Here is a 13,127-nt window from a genome sequence, read left to right as displayed (position 1 = left end):
CGATATCGGTATTATTCGTGATCTCGCACGCCGACGTCGGATTAGTCGCCAGATTAGTCGGCGGATCAGATGAGTTGTCAGATTAGCCAGTCTTCGGATCTGAGTTAGGAGATACAACTGAGGATACAGTCAGCATGAATATTAGCGGACTAGCTGATGAAACAACGCGAAAAAAGCATCTGTCACCCAGTGGAATACTTTTCCAAATAATTGTATATCTAAATTCGCTTTCAAAAGTATCTGTCACAGTCTAATTAATGGTTCCACATACCTATATGTGCCATTTTCAACCAAAAGGGTACTTATAGTCGGTTGTCAATAAGGCGCTATTTCCATAAAGCTTCAATTGAAAATCAACCTTATTGACAAGCGACAATGTGGTACCTTTTGGTTGAAAATGTCACATATCTTAACGCAGCGTCTTATAAGCGAACAACTCGCGGACGCGAAGCGGCGTAGCGCGGTGCGGCGCGGCGGGCCCACGGCGTTTGCGTTCGCAACGAGATCGCCCACTTAGGACACTTCTATACCTATAGGTATCAAAGGATTGATTCACCCCGCGCCGCATCGCTTCGCTTCGCGTTCGCGTGTTGTTCGCTTTCAAAAGTATCTGTCACAGTCTAATTGTTCTACATATAGAGACATATCATTAGGGTTCCGTACCCAAAGGGTAAAAACGGGACCCTATTACTAAGACTCCGCTGTATCGCATGAACCATGATAGCTAGACAGTTGAAATTTTCACAGATGATGTATTTCTGTTGCCGCTATAACAACAAATACTTAACAGTACGGAACCCTCGGTGCGCGAGTCCGACTCGCACTTGGCCGGTTTTTTATTTCAGCTTTTGCCCGCGAATTTGGGTAGCTTATTTTTTATCCAATCTGCTTTTTATCGATTCCCCATACAAACTACCAACCCCCTTTTCACCCCCTTAAAGGATGATTTCTGGGATATAAACTACCCTACGTCCTTCCCCGGGACTCAAACTATCTCTATACTAAAGTCAACTAAATCAGTTCAGCGGTTTAAGCGTGAAGAGGTAACACACAGACAGACAGACAGACTTTCGCGTTTATAATATTATATTAGTATGGAAATATGGATGGATTCGAAAATCTTACACTTGATGCGAGTAGAATCCGCTATTTTGTCCGTTGTACAGTCAGCTGCAGAGAAAAGGTAAAGATTATTTGTTATATCCCCCCTCCCATCCCTTTTATTTTATTAATGTTGTTTTTATGAACCTCCAGGTCTGTTTGTATCGCATCTCAATTTTTATACATTGTGTACAACATATGTAACATGCATATTATGACTGTGTTCTAAATAAATTAAAAAAAAAAAAACGTGCAGAGAGCAAAATCGCATTTTTCGCCCTGTTTATTTGCAACAAAGTACGCTTGCCGAATGTTATTTGCTGATATAAAACGCTATTGAGTGGTCGAATTGACACTTACACATTTAAATGTAATTTTCAATCTCCCTTTATGACCAATCATGTTTCCACTACGATGATGGGGATCATAAGGACACTCGAAAATTCAACCCCTAGTTAGGAGATATGGGGCATTTTCTATGAAAAGGGTCCTTATTGTCGATGGCGCTTACGCCGCACAGCGTCGCGCGGCATTGTATTTATATCGAAGCATCGTTAATAATGGCGTAAGCGCCATCGCCAATAAGGTCCCCTTTTATAGAAAATACCACATATAACCATTAAGTATAGTATAGTTATATCATACACGGTAGAAATATGGTATGTCCTATTCCAGATACGATTAGACAGAAGGATAATTATTAATGGCGTTATTTATAAACGCGTTACTGGCCTGAATTAGCTATGAATAGTTTGTCTTTATCTGTCATTTTGACTTATGTATTTGTAAGAAAGGGATAAACATAATTTAATTTAGTTAGGTTAGTAATAAGTTTTTTTAAACCCCTACTCAGTTTTAAACCATTTTATGTCTTACATCATTTTGGAAATATGCTGATTCGCTTTAAACTGATCAATTTTTAACAAAGTCAAAGTCAATATATACAGTGGTACTACGTAAACGAAATTAAATCTAAAATACTAGCTTAAATTTAAAATAGGCCGTTGAGGATGCTGGTTGCATTTCCTCGGTGTATCGCAATGCTGATAAAACTTGTGTACTCTAGATGGGGTCCCAGCGCGCACAAGTTGTTTGCATAAATCGCGAAGCGTCTGGCTGACGTAACTGGTGACCGAAGAGCTGGCGGCTTCCTCGCACAACGTATCAGTACATGGTCTGAATTATAAGAATATTCATTTCATTTCATTTCATATCGCGTATATCGAATTTATAATACATCCCGACGTTTAGAACGCTTTATGCGTTTCAATATACGCGATATAATCCGTTTTCATAGTTTTATTTTAAAAAGTGAACACTGTTTATTTATAAGATGTGTCCAGCGGCACTTTTGTACCAATGGTCTTGCGTCCGCGCATGATATTTACTCGGCTCGTTTTAAGATTAGACCTTTCCTTATCGGTGAGTTTACAGTACTCGGTAAATAAAACATTTTGTAATTTACAAAGCAACTAAACCTAATCTCAATCTATTTTATTTTAAAATAAATCAACACCGCAACATCTTGAGTACTTGATTAAAAATTCAATCACCAACTATTGGAACAAAGTTGCAAGTGCACTAGTTTAATCCTCTAATCTAATTCTATTTAAACCTATTCCTTGTTCGCAACCACTACTAACCAGTCTAAACTTGGTCTCTGATGAAGGCGACGTTCCGATCCAGACTGCACCAGCATTACGGCTGCAGTATTGCAGCGGGGCATTACTGCCGAAGGGCCGACTGTCGAATCCCTTTGTTTCACATAATTATGGGTCTCTATTGTTTCCCATAAAGTTTTAAGTCATAATGTATTGTTTTTCCGCATTTTCGTTAATCATAAATGTCATAATTTGTTTTCTTCTAAGAAACGCGTAACTTTTCAGAATTGCCATAAAACAAACTTATGCGTTACGCATACCACCCAGGCTAATGAGACCCATGGTTTACCCACTAAAGCCCCTCTTTGCCGCCTCAGGGCTTTATTGCGAGGCCACAGGAACGCCGAAGTACTCCTACGCAACCTCGCCAGCGGCTGTCCGAACTCCGGTCCCCCATAAAACAAACCAAACCTAAGCTAACCTATCTATAGCATAAACCTTACGAAAATCCTGAAAAGTTAACGGTTTCAGAATTATGACTAATGATAATCTGACAATCATTACATTGTGACTTTCAAAAACTATGTTTAACAAAGGGACTCCCCATAATTATTGAAAGTCATAATGTAATGATTGTCAGCTTATCATTAGTCATAATTCTGACACCGTTAACTTTCAGGATTCTCGTAAGGTTATCCTATAGATAGGTTAGGTTAGGTTTGTTTCATGACGCGTATCTGAGAAAAATCAAATTATGACTAACGAAAATGCGGACAAACAATATGACTTAAAACTTTATGGGAAACGATAGACCCGCCGACTGTAACAGTAAAAATTCCGGGCAACATCGATTATGGCATAAATGTCGCGCTGCAATACTGCTGGAGTATTGCAGCATTACTGTTAGGAAACGTCAAAATGACAATTTATCCAGAAATTTAAAAAAACATTAGTTTTGGCGTTTGCAGTAATGTCGCCCTGTAATACTGCTGCAGTCCACTGCACATTACTGCCGCAAATGTCAAAAACATTGTTGCTGCCCGGAATTTTGACATTTGCGGCAGGAATGCAGTCGGCAGTAATGTCGCGATGCAATAGTGTAGTGCGCAGTAATGCTAGTACAGTCTCAATCCGAACGTCGCCATTACTAAGAAACAGTATGGTGGTCGAGGTCAAGTAAGATTGGATGGTTGTTTGTAAGTATGGTGGTAGGATTTCCCTGTTGCGTTTCTCCGGTTTCTACTCTTAGTGGTTACAGTTAGTAGTTTAGGAACAGTACTTTAACTTTAAATTATAGCAAAATTGCTAAAGCATGAAAGATGAAATATATTTTTATCAAAAACGAACCTACTTGCAAAGCAGTTTTCAGCAGATTCACTACACGGAATGAAATAATGCTTTTCTATAGCAGATGCACGAATAACAACACAAAATACTCAATACACAAGAAATTGCTATACAAGGTTCTGTAAGTAAGTGAACGTACCCATACTATTACATGACCAGTTTAGGGGGAGGGGGTTTCTTCAAAATACCACGCTTGGTCACAGGGGGAGGGGGGTGGGGGTCTTAGGGGGGGACGTAGTCAATATCCTCTAGGGAAATCTCGCGCTTTTCAGAGCTTTATTCAAATATGGCGCGTAAATAATCCAGAATGTACTGTAAATATCCAGAGAGGAAAATGAGGATTACGTTTTATGAAAAGGCGGTTTCACGCGGTAGTCTACTTACGTCTTAAACAGTTTGCGTAGTTGAGCGTGTTTTAAAGATGATTAAAGTTACTATACTGTTAACATATTCGCACTGTGACGGATCAACTGGCTATCGGTTCTAGAATGTTTTGTTCAAACGCTTTGTTCAAGGATTTAGTTCGGATTGTTCTACCATCTTACAATTTAGCTCTAGCTTTCATATCTATCCGAAAACAAACGAGGTTTAAAGTGAGTTTGTCCTCTATACTTTATTAAGTAATATAGTTTTACTTTTTTGATAGTAACAATTTTTTTTTTAATAACCTGTAGTATCCCACTGCTGGGCAAAGGCCTCTCCCTTAGATTTCCATGACTCCCGTTGTTCAGCTGTTTCCGGCCAGTTATTAGTAAAGGTGTCTAAGTCGTCCCGCCATCTCCGCCTGGGCCTGCCACGTCCGCGCTTCTTTTGCGGCATCCACTTGGTGGCTATACTAGCCCACCTATCCGGATGCATGCGGCAGACGTGACCTGCCCAGTCCCACTTCAGCCTAGCGGTCTTCTCCCCTACGTCAGCAGAGCTATGCCTGTTCTGGAGCGCAGTGTAGTAACAAATAATAAATTAATATTATTTGGTACACAAATTGACTAACTCCCACAGTAGTGGTTACTTAGACAACGATATACACGGTGGCTAAAAAATAATTGCATTCCCGTTGCCAGGGAGGTTTTGAGATTATACTGAGCAACTTTTACTATGGGACCAATCACGAAATCGCGAAAAAAAAATTTACCCTCCCATAGAAAATGGACCAGCCAAAATGTATGAAACAGCCAATTTTTATTTTTCGCGATTTCGGAGTTTGTCCCATAGTAAAAGTTGCTCAGTATAATCCCAAAACCTCCCTGGCAACGGGAATACACTTATTTTTTAACCACCGTGTATATAAATACTTAAATACATAGAAAACACCCATGACTCAGGAACAAAATATCAGTGCTCATCACCCGGGATTTCAACCCGGGACCATCAGCTTCATAGGCAGGGTCACTACTCACTGGGCCAGACAGGTCGTCGAATGTGACACAACATTCACGACAGCGAATGACGCGCGTTCACTTGGTGGTTTATTACATCGTCGCATCACTGCGTCTCTTTCCTTTGATATATATATGACGTTTTAAACCACATTGTTGGTTGTCGATAAGGTTGATTTCAAATTGAAGCTATATGGATATAACGCCTTATTGACAACCGACAATTTTTATTATTATATATTTTGAGTCAAACCGGGGATCCGGCAGACCTCGTCGGCGATGGCGGGATAACTTGGACTCCTTTTTGAGCGACTGGCCAGATGTAGCTCAAAACCGGGAGGAGTGGAAGAAGAGGGGGGAGGCCTTTGCCCAGCAGTGGGACACAATAGGCTCGTAATAATAATAATATATATTTTATCTCTGACACCTAGAGACTTCTTCTTGCCCGCAGGGCAGCTTGTGGCGAGCTGTTGGGGAGTGACGACCCCACGGACCCGAGTGCTCCAGAGAGTCGGTCATGGTCTCCGTCTCCGGCGTGTCTTCGTCGGTCGGAGTGGACCCAAAGGGGACCCGCAGGACTCTCAGCTCTGGCTTGCCTTCATTGGCCGTCCAGAGGGGAGTCGTAAGAGCTATATGCTCCAGGGGTGGAAGTGAAAGATGCATAAGACGCGAGTTGGCACAGTGGCTGCTAACAGCCACTGGGTAGAAAGCGGCGCACACCTCTCGACACCCCTGAGCCGCTCACACCGGTGTTGCTCCTGGTCGTCTTCACGACGGCAGTTTCAGGGGCCCACCTAGTCAGCAGCAAGTCACCACCTGCCTCGATAACGTGTTTTAACATTGTTATGGCAGGTGTCCGGAGTTCTTTACAATAGCCCAGTCTCATTGTCCACCCAAACTTCAATCCATAGACCGGTATACTGTTCACTTTTTCTGCAATAGTCCCAATGCCTGCTGCGACCGGTTCATGGGTGTCTATTGTTGCGCCTGTGAACGGGTTCCAGCAGGCGTTCTACATGACATCAAGGGGCCTCTACGTGTTGGATCTATATCCCCACGCAAGCCTATCAAAAGACCGGGATTTATAGGCCCGTGATATCGAAGGAGATACAAATAATATATATTTTATCTCTGACACCTAGAGACTTCTACATCTCTAAACAATTTTAGTACTTGTCTGTGGTTTGCATATTTTTTATTAGATTTTTTTGTGTAATTTGACATTTAGACTGGATACATCTCTGACAAAGTATTTAATATTTTATTGATTCCATATGTGTAATTGTTTTTTTGTAATTTTTGGTTAATTTGTTTGCCTGTAAAAATTGACATTGTGGCCTATTTGCTGAATAAATGTTTGATGTTTGACAATAAGTACCCTTTTGGTTGAGAATGGCATTACTTATTACTGAAGATGCAAGTAATGAAAGTACCGGTACTACAAGAAGACCGTTTAGTATAACCGGAAGAGGAAACAATCATTTCAGCGTGAAAAACAATATGGCGGACAACTGGACTCCGTGTCGCCGTTTCCGAGTAGCGATAGCAAACAAACTATCATTAATATGTGATTAATATATTATTCTTCACCACACCAGCTCGTAAAGGCACCCGTTTTTTTCAAAAACTGATGAGAAAGTTGCATTTTTAACAGACTTCAATTTCATAGAAGGAGGTGGTTCTGTATTCGGTTGTGGCTACAAGATACAAGACATTTATTGGTAAAAGTTAATGTTTTACAGGTCAGTAAAATAGGCTATTTCTTTTTATGTATGTTCACCGATTACTCCGAGACCCGTGGTCCGATTTTAGTCATTCTCTTTTTTACCTACTTGTAGAGTAATTAGATGAAAATTCTACGTTTGGTAGATGGAATTGATGATTAAAAAGTGATAATTTTAAATCGACAAAACCGCTTTGCCAGACTATAAAATAATAAGAATTGAGACATATAAACGAAAACTGTCATTTTTGTCATATGTAAGTAAATATTCTTTATTGTGCACCATAAAGTAAAAAAAATACACAGAAAGCGAAATACAAGCTTAAGGCTAGGTAACAACAGGCGGTCTAATCGCTGAAAAGCGATCTCTTCCAGGTTAGGGTAGCAGGAAAGTTAAGTACAGTCAAGGGCATAATATACATTCCCAAAGTCTCAAAAATATGTGTACGCTATTACACCTTACACAATAAAGTCGTGTTCACATATTTTTGAGCCGTTTGTCTGATCGATATTTTTGCCTTCGACTGTACTTACAACTTTGAACGGGTAGTGCCGATATACATATAAATTAACAATTTATAAACTTGAAAAAATAAATATCTTGTCATAAATATGTACACTAGAAGAAGGTATTGCACGAGACAACAATTTATAGCATCGGAATGGCGACGGTGGCGGTGCCTCGCTTCCGAACGCGATGTCACCGTGAGGCAGCGTTAGCAAAAACAAAATGAATATGCGATATTAAACTGACATAATATTCTCTTCAACCCCACTACCTTAAAAAACGTTTTAGTTATCTCACTTCTGCGCGGTGTGCGGAGAAGCATCTCCTTGCTCCTCCTCCTTCTTCTTCTAAATTTTATGTTAACTCGTTCACTTTTCGGGCTGTTCGATTGTGGAATGCTTTGCCGTTGGATATAAAATGCGCCAAATCCCTTCCCGTAATTAAAAATCTTTTAAAAAATCATTACCTCTCACTGCCTTTATTTATATATGTATATATATATATATATATATATATATATATATATATATATATATATATATATATATATATATATTATTATTATTAAACTGAAAATAGATGTCATATACGAAGGAAAAAATTACCAAAGCCTCCAGTGTCCAGAGCTGGAATCGAACCAGCGTCCCCCGTTTAACGGACAGGTGCCTGAACCGCTCGGCTATCCGGTCACGGTGGCATGGGTCGAAATTTCCAAGTATATGACAATTTCCCGAAGGCTTGTGGCGCCCCCTGGCCATCTCTAAAAAATAATAATAGTAGTGTGTCTACTTGGAAAAACGCAAATTAAAATATTTTCATAGAAAATAATTTAATTTGTTCTTAGAGTATGCGACATTCATAATTTATATATATATATATATACATATATGTATATATATATATATATATATGTATATATATTAAGTTTACTATTTTTAACACTTCTGCTTTGCATGTGTGATTGTTTGTGTCTTGGTATGTATGATTACGTCACATAAGGGCGTGTTAGCCTTGAGTTTTTTTAACTTCGAAATTACTTAAATAATTGAATATCTCGTAAATTAGGCTTTCTATGGCATTGTTATATTACTTTTTTTTTATCCAAATAGGCACTAGAATTCATGGTTAAAGTGTGTCGGAATCCCTGTGCCCACCCTGTATATCGTTGTCGTTGTTGTTTTATTATATATATCGTTGTCTGAGTACCCACAACACAAGCCTTCTTGAGCTTACCGTGGGGCTTAGTCAATTCGTGTAATAATGACCTTTAATTATTTTTTTCGTAGCATACTTCCACTTTGTTGCCGCAAATTGCGGCTAGTATACATATAAACTGTGTTGTTAGTACATTATAATGATACATTTCTTATCTTTAAAAATAACATCGAATTCGATTTCGTAATGTCATTCAAGTTTCGAACATCTCTGAAAAAGAAATTGTTTAGACTTGAATTCTAATCAGTCAAGACGAAGTTTGATTCAAAATGAAATATCAGGTGCAAGAAGATCGATCAATTATCTACACAATGCATCCGAGAAAGGACAGAATAGTTTATATAAATCATTATCACCATCTCACGCAGATGGAGTCGCGGGCAGAAACTAGTATTTAATAGATTTTTTTTTAACGAGCCTATAAAGTGTCCCACTGCTGGGCAAAGGCCTCCCTCTAGACTTCCAATCTTCCCGATTAACCGTAGCATCCGTCCAGTTTTTGAGAAGTGCGTCCAGGTCGTCCTGCCATCTCCTCTTAGGCCGACCATGCCGGCGTTTAATAAATAAATAAATATAAATAAATATTATAGGACATTCTTACACAGTTTGACTAAGTCCCACGGTAATCCCAAGGAGGCTTGTGTTATGGGCACTCAGACAACGATATACATAATATATAATATATAAATACTTAAATACATAGAAAACACCCATGACTCAGGAGAAAATATCTGTGCTCATCACACAAATAAATGCCCTTACCGGGATTCGAACCCAGGACCATCGGCTTCACAGGCAGGGTCACTACCCACTAGGCCAGACCGGTCGTCATGTTTCGGTCCGGTCATCGTGTTTAATACATTATGGCACCCACTCCGTGGCTAGTTTAAGTAGTTTAGCCCACCTCTGTGGGTGCATACGTCGTACATGGCCTGTCCAGTCCCACTTTAGTATGGCGGTTTTGACCCCAACGTCGACGATGCCTGTTTTGGTGCGCAACGTAGTGTTTCGGATCCGGTCAATCCATTTCAACCCCGAGCATGTTAAATTATAATTGTTATTCAGAGCCCACTGTGCCCACTGCTGGGCAAAGGCCTTCCCCCTCATTTTCCACTCGTCTCTGTTTAGCGCTATAAATAAATAAAATAAAAATCATTTAATTCAGAAAACATAGGTTCCATAATATGGTTAGTAACTCTTTACTTAAGAACTATGTTAGAATATTATTAAAAGGAAAGGAAAACTAAACTAAAATTAAATTAAATTAAAATTACAAAACAAAAACATATAAGATGCGACCACCCCCTCCGCCGCTTCATGCATCCCGTGAACTCCTTCTCATAACATGCAGATCCATGAAGCGGCCGAGGACTGGCGAGTCCAGCCTGTCCGCTATCATCTGCAGGATACTGTTGCCGCTCCCTCGCACACGTCGTATAACCCGCTATATCTGGCCAGCCTCCAAAATAACACTTTAAACTCTCGCGTTTTGTACACATAATTAATGTCATTCGCTAGTGCAACCTAGCTGAAACGTCGGAAAAAGGTAAAATAATGCAATTTAATCGAGTTGACATTAATTATACTATAAATTGTCTCACAATTTAGTCACCCCGAGTTGACAGTGCCTAAATTGATGAATATTCAGCCGTTTTTGCTGACGTTACCCTCCGGTCACTTAGAGGTATTGCGGCGTGTCCGTAAACAATATAGGAAACTCGAATACATTATTATTTATTGCGTCTTCAAAGTTTACGACGAGAGGGACGTCGGTTTAAAATTATAGAAGGAATTTTGTACATAGACCCGCCTGTTCCTATCTCTATCGTACGCGTGTAATTATAATGCTGTCTCGCTCGCACAGTGGCATTGACCGCCGGCATCATGGGCGAAACAGCAATATAATTACGCGCGTGGGATAGAGATAGTAACAGGCAGGTCAATATTCATCGTGTTTAGCGTCCTTACTTTAGTATAGCGCTTAGGACAGTACGTGAAATAGGAGTTAGGGTTAAGTACCCTTACCACGAGTCACTGACATATACGATAACAATAAATTACTTTTTAGGTACTAATTGTTTTACATACAGGGCGACATTATGAACGTTATCAAAATTGAGAAATAATGAATCATTTATTTACATGAAAGATATATACAGTGGCACTACTAAACTAAATTAATAACTAGCTTAAATCTAAAATAGGCCGTTGAGGCATTGTACCAAGGATGCTGGCGGCATTTCCTCACCGTATCCGTATCGCAATCCTGATACGTTGTGCGAGGAAGCCGCCAGCTCTTCGGTCACCACTAGTCACCAGTTACGTCAACCAGACGCTTTGCGATTTCTGCAAACAATTTGTGGGCGCTGGGACCCCATGGACCTAGTTTTTTTATTTAATCAAATTGAAAAAAATTGCTTGTTTTGTTGAGAACTTATACATTCGTTACTTGCAGCCAATGATATTATATTACTATAGATAGGTTATATACATACATAAGGAGCACAAAAAATAGTTCCATATTTATTTCTATACCAACGAAGAAATCTGTTATTTTTGATTAATTTTCGCATTCTATTCATCTTTGTCATACTCTCTGTTAAACATGAGCTTTTGATTGATTCACGGTCACCGGGATATAGACCGTGATTACCTTTTGTATTGTTTATGAGCTCCCAATATTTGTCACCCGTGGTGTCGTCGTCGTCGACATTTGTCGTTTTGTGCTTTTGTGTCACCCGTGAACAAGATGCATGTAACTGCGTCGAAACATGGGGAGCTCATAAACAATACAAAAGGTAATCACGGTCTATATCCCGGTCAATATGAGTGTACGAGACGGTACATGAGAAAATGTATGACATCTGTCAAAAGGTCACAATTCGATGTCAGTACAGAACTTACCTCGTATCTAAGCACAAGCGTATATGAAACTAGTGAAACATGAGCTTGTCTCTTTCTCTCTCGGTGAGCAGGAGCTCGTTAGTACGTGCACATTTCTTGCTTGCCCAGGTGCAACTAAACGCAACTTGTACAATTTGTCACAAGGTAAGCGCTTCAATTTTGGAACGCCTGTAACATATCTTGAGTTATAACACAGAATATATGTGACGTTTTCAACCAAAAGGTACCACATTGTCGCTTGTTGATACGGTTGATTTCTAATTGAAGCTATATGGAAATAGCGCCTTACTGACAAGCGACAGTGGAAATTTGCACCTAAAAATATCGTCCCACTCGTCCCAGTAAGGTAAGTTTTGTCGTACTTAGCAAGTTATACTCTCTTACAATACCTATCCATCTGTTTAAGAACTTATATTGCATGTAGTAACATTGTACCTACGTCAGATTTTCATTCTTTCATTCTTCTCGGATATCCGCCATTAAAATTCCATTCAGTCACTTTTAGATTGAAATAACCTACACATCGACAATTTCCATAATGGCCGACAGAACGCGCCTCCGCGTTAAATTAATTTAAAGTCAAAATATTACCACCCCTGTGCTTATTCTGCCTTCCGCATTCTATACTTTCATAATGAGACAGTGACAGACTTAAACAGTGAGAAAGAAGATATGAGAAGATCATCAAGAGACCCAGCGGGCCCGCCAACGTGGGATTATCATCAGGTGACTTTCTCTCACTGACAAGGTACTGTTTTAAGGCGGTTCCCTGAGCCAGAAGGCGAAAAATCTCCTTATATGATCATATTTTTCTAAAAGACGTTGATATTTGTAGACGTGGCAAAAATATGGGTACACTACATAATTCCGAAAATTTTTATTTCGAATTTTAGAATGTCGAATTTTATCATTCCGATTTATAAATGCTCGCTAGACCCGTCAAAATTTCGACTGTCGTAATTATGAATGATGAAAATCACGAAGATTTATATTTCCGAAAACCCAAAAAGCCTAATTTTGTAAACTCCGAACCACATAATTCCGATTATAACAATTCCGATGGTGACAAACGACGAATTTAACATTTACGATTTTCATAATCACGAATTCTGAACTGCCCTTACTCCGAATTGACCTGATTCCTATTTTAAATATCCCAATTTTTAAATTCCCGAATAACGATATTCCGAATTATATTGTTAAACTTCGTTTTCTTGAGGGTCGCGGTTCTAACCTAACCTAATCCACTTATCTGGCAACAGTTTGTTTTCTTGGGGGTCGCAGTTCTAACCTAACCTAACTTACTTTTCTGGCAACAGTTCGTTTTCTTGGGGGTCGCAGTTCTAACC

General features: G+C 39.5%; 1 protein-coding gene and 1 long non-coding RNA gene across 3 annotated transcripts in view; both read right to left on the bottom strand.

Moving 5' to 3' along the window:
- LOC134753552 (uncharacterized) overlaps nucleotides 1-5,380 on the bottom strand; it is a 59,244-nt gene extending 53,864 nt beyond the window's left edge. Inside the window, exon 1 of the long non-coding RNA XR_010128830.1 lies at nucleotides 5,330-5,380. This is a non-coding gene — a long non-coding RNA (uncharacterized LOC134753552). The remainder of the gene's footprint in view (nucleotides 1-5,329) is intronic.
- LOC134753512 (uncharacterized) overlaps nucleotides 1-13,127 on the bottom strand; it is a 340,941-nt gene that overhangs the window by 123,570 nt on the left and 204,244 nt on the right. The window lies entirely within an intron of this gene.

The sequence above is a fragment of the Cydia strobilella genome, chromosome 27 (assembly GCF_947568885.1).
Source record: "Cydia strobilella chromosome 27, ilCydStro3.1, whole genome shotgun sequence".
NCBI classification, from domain to species: Eukaryota; Metazoa; Arthropoda; class Insecta; order Lepidoptera; family Tortricidae; genus Cydia; species Cydia strobilella.
The sequence above is the reverse complement of the archived record's forward strand: the minus strand, read 5'-3'. Positions and strand labels throughout refer to the sequence as shown.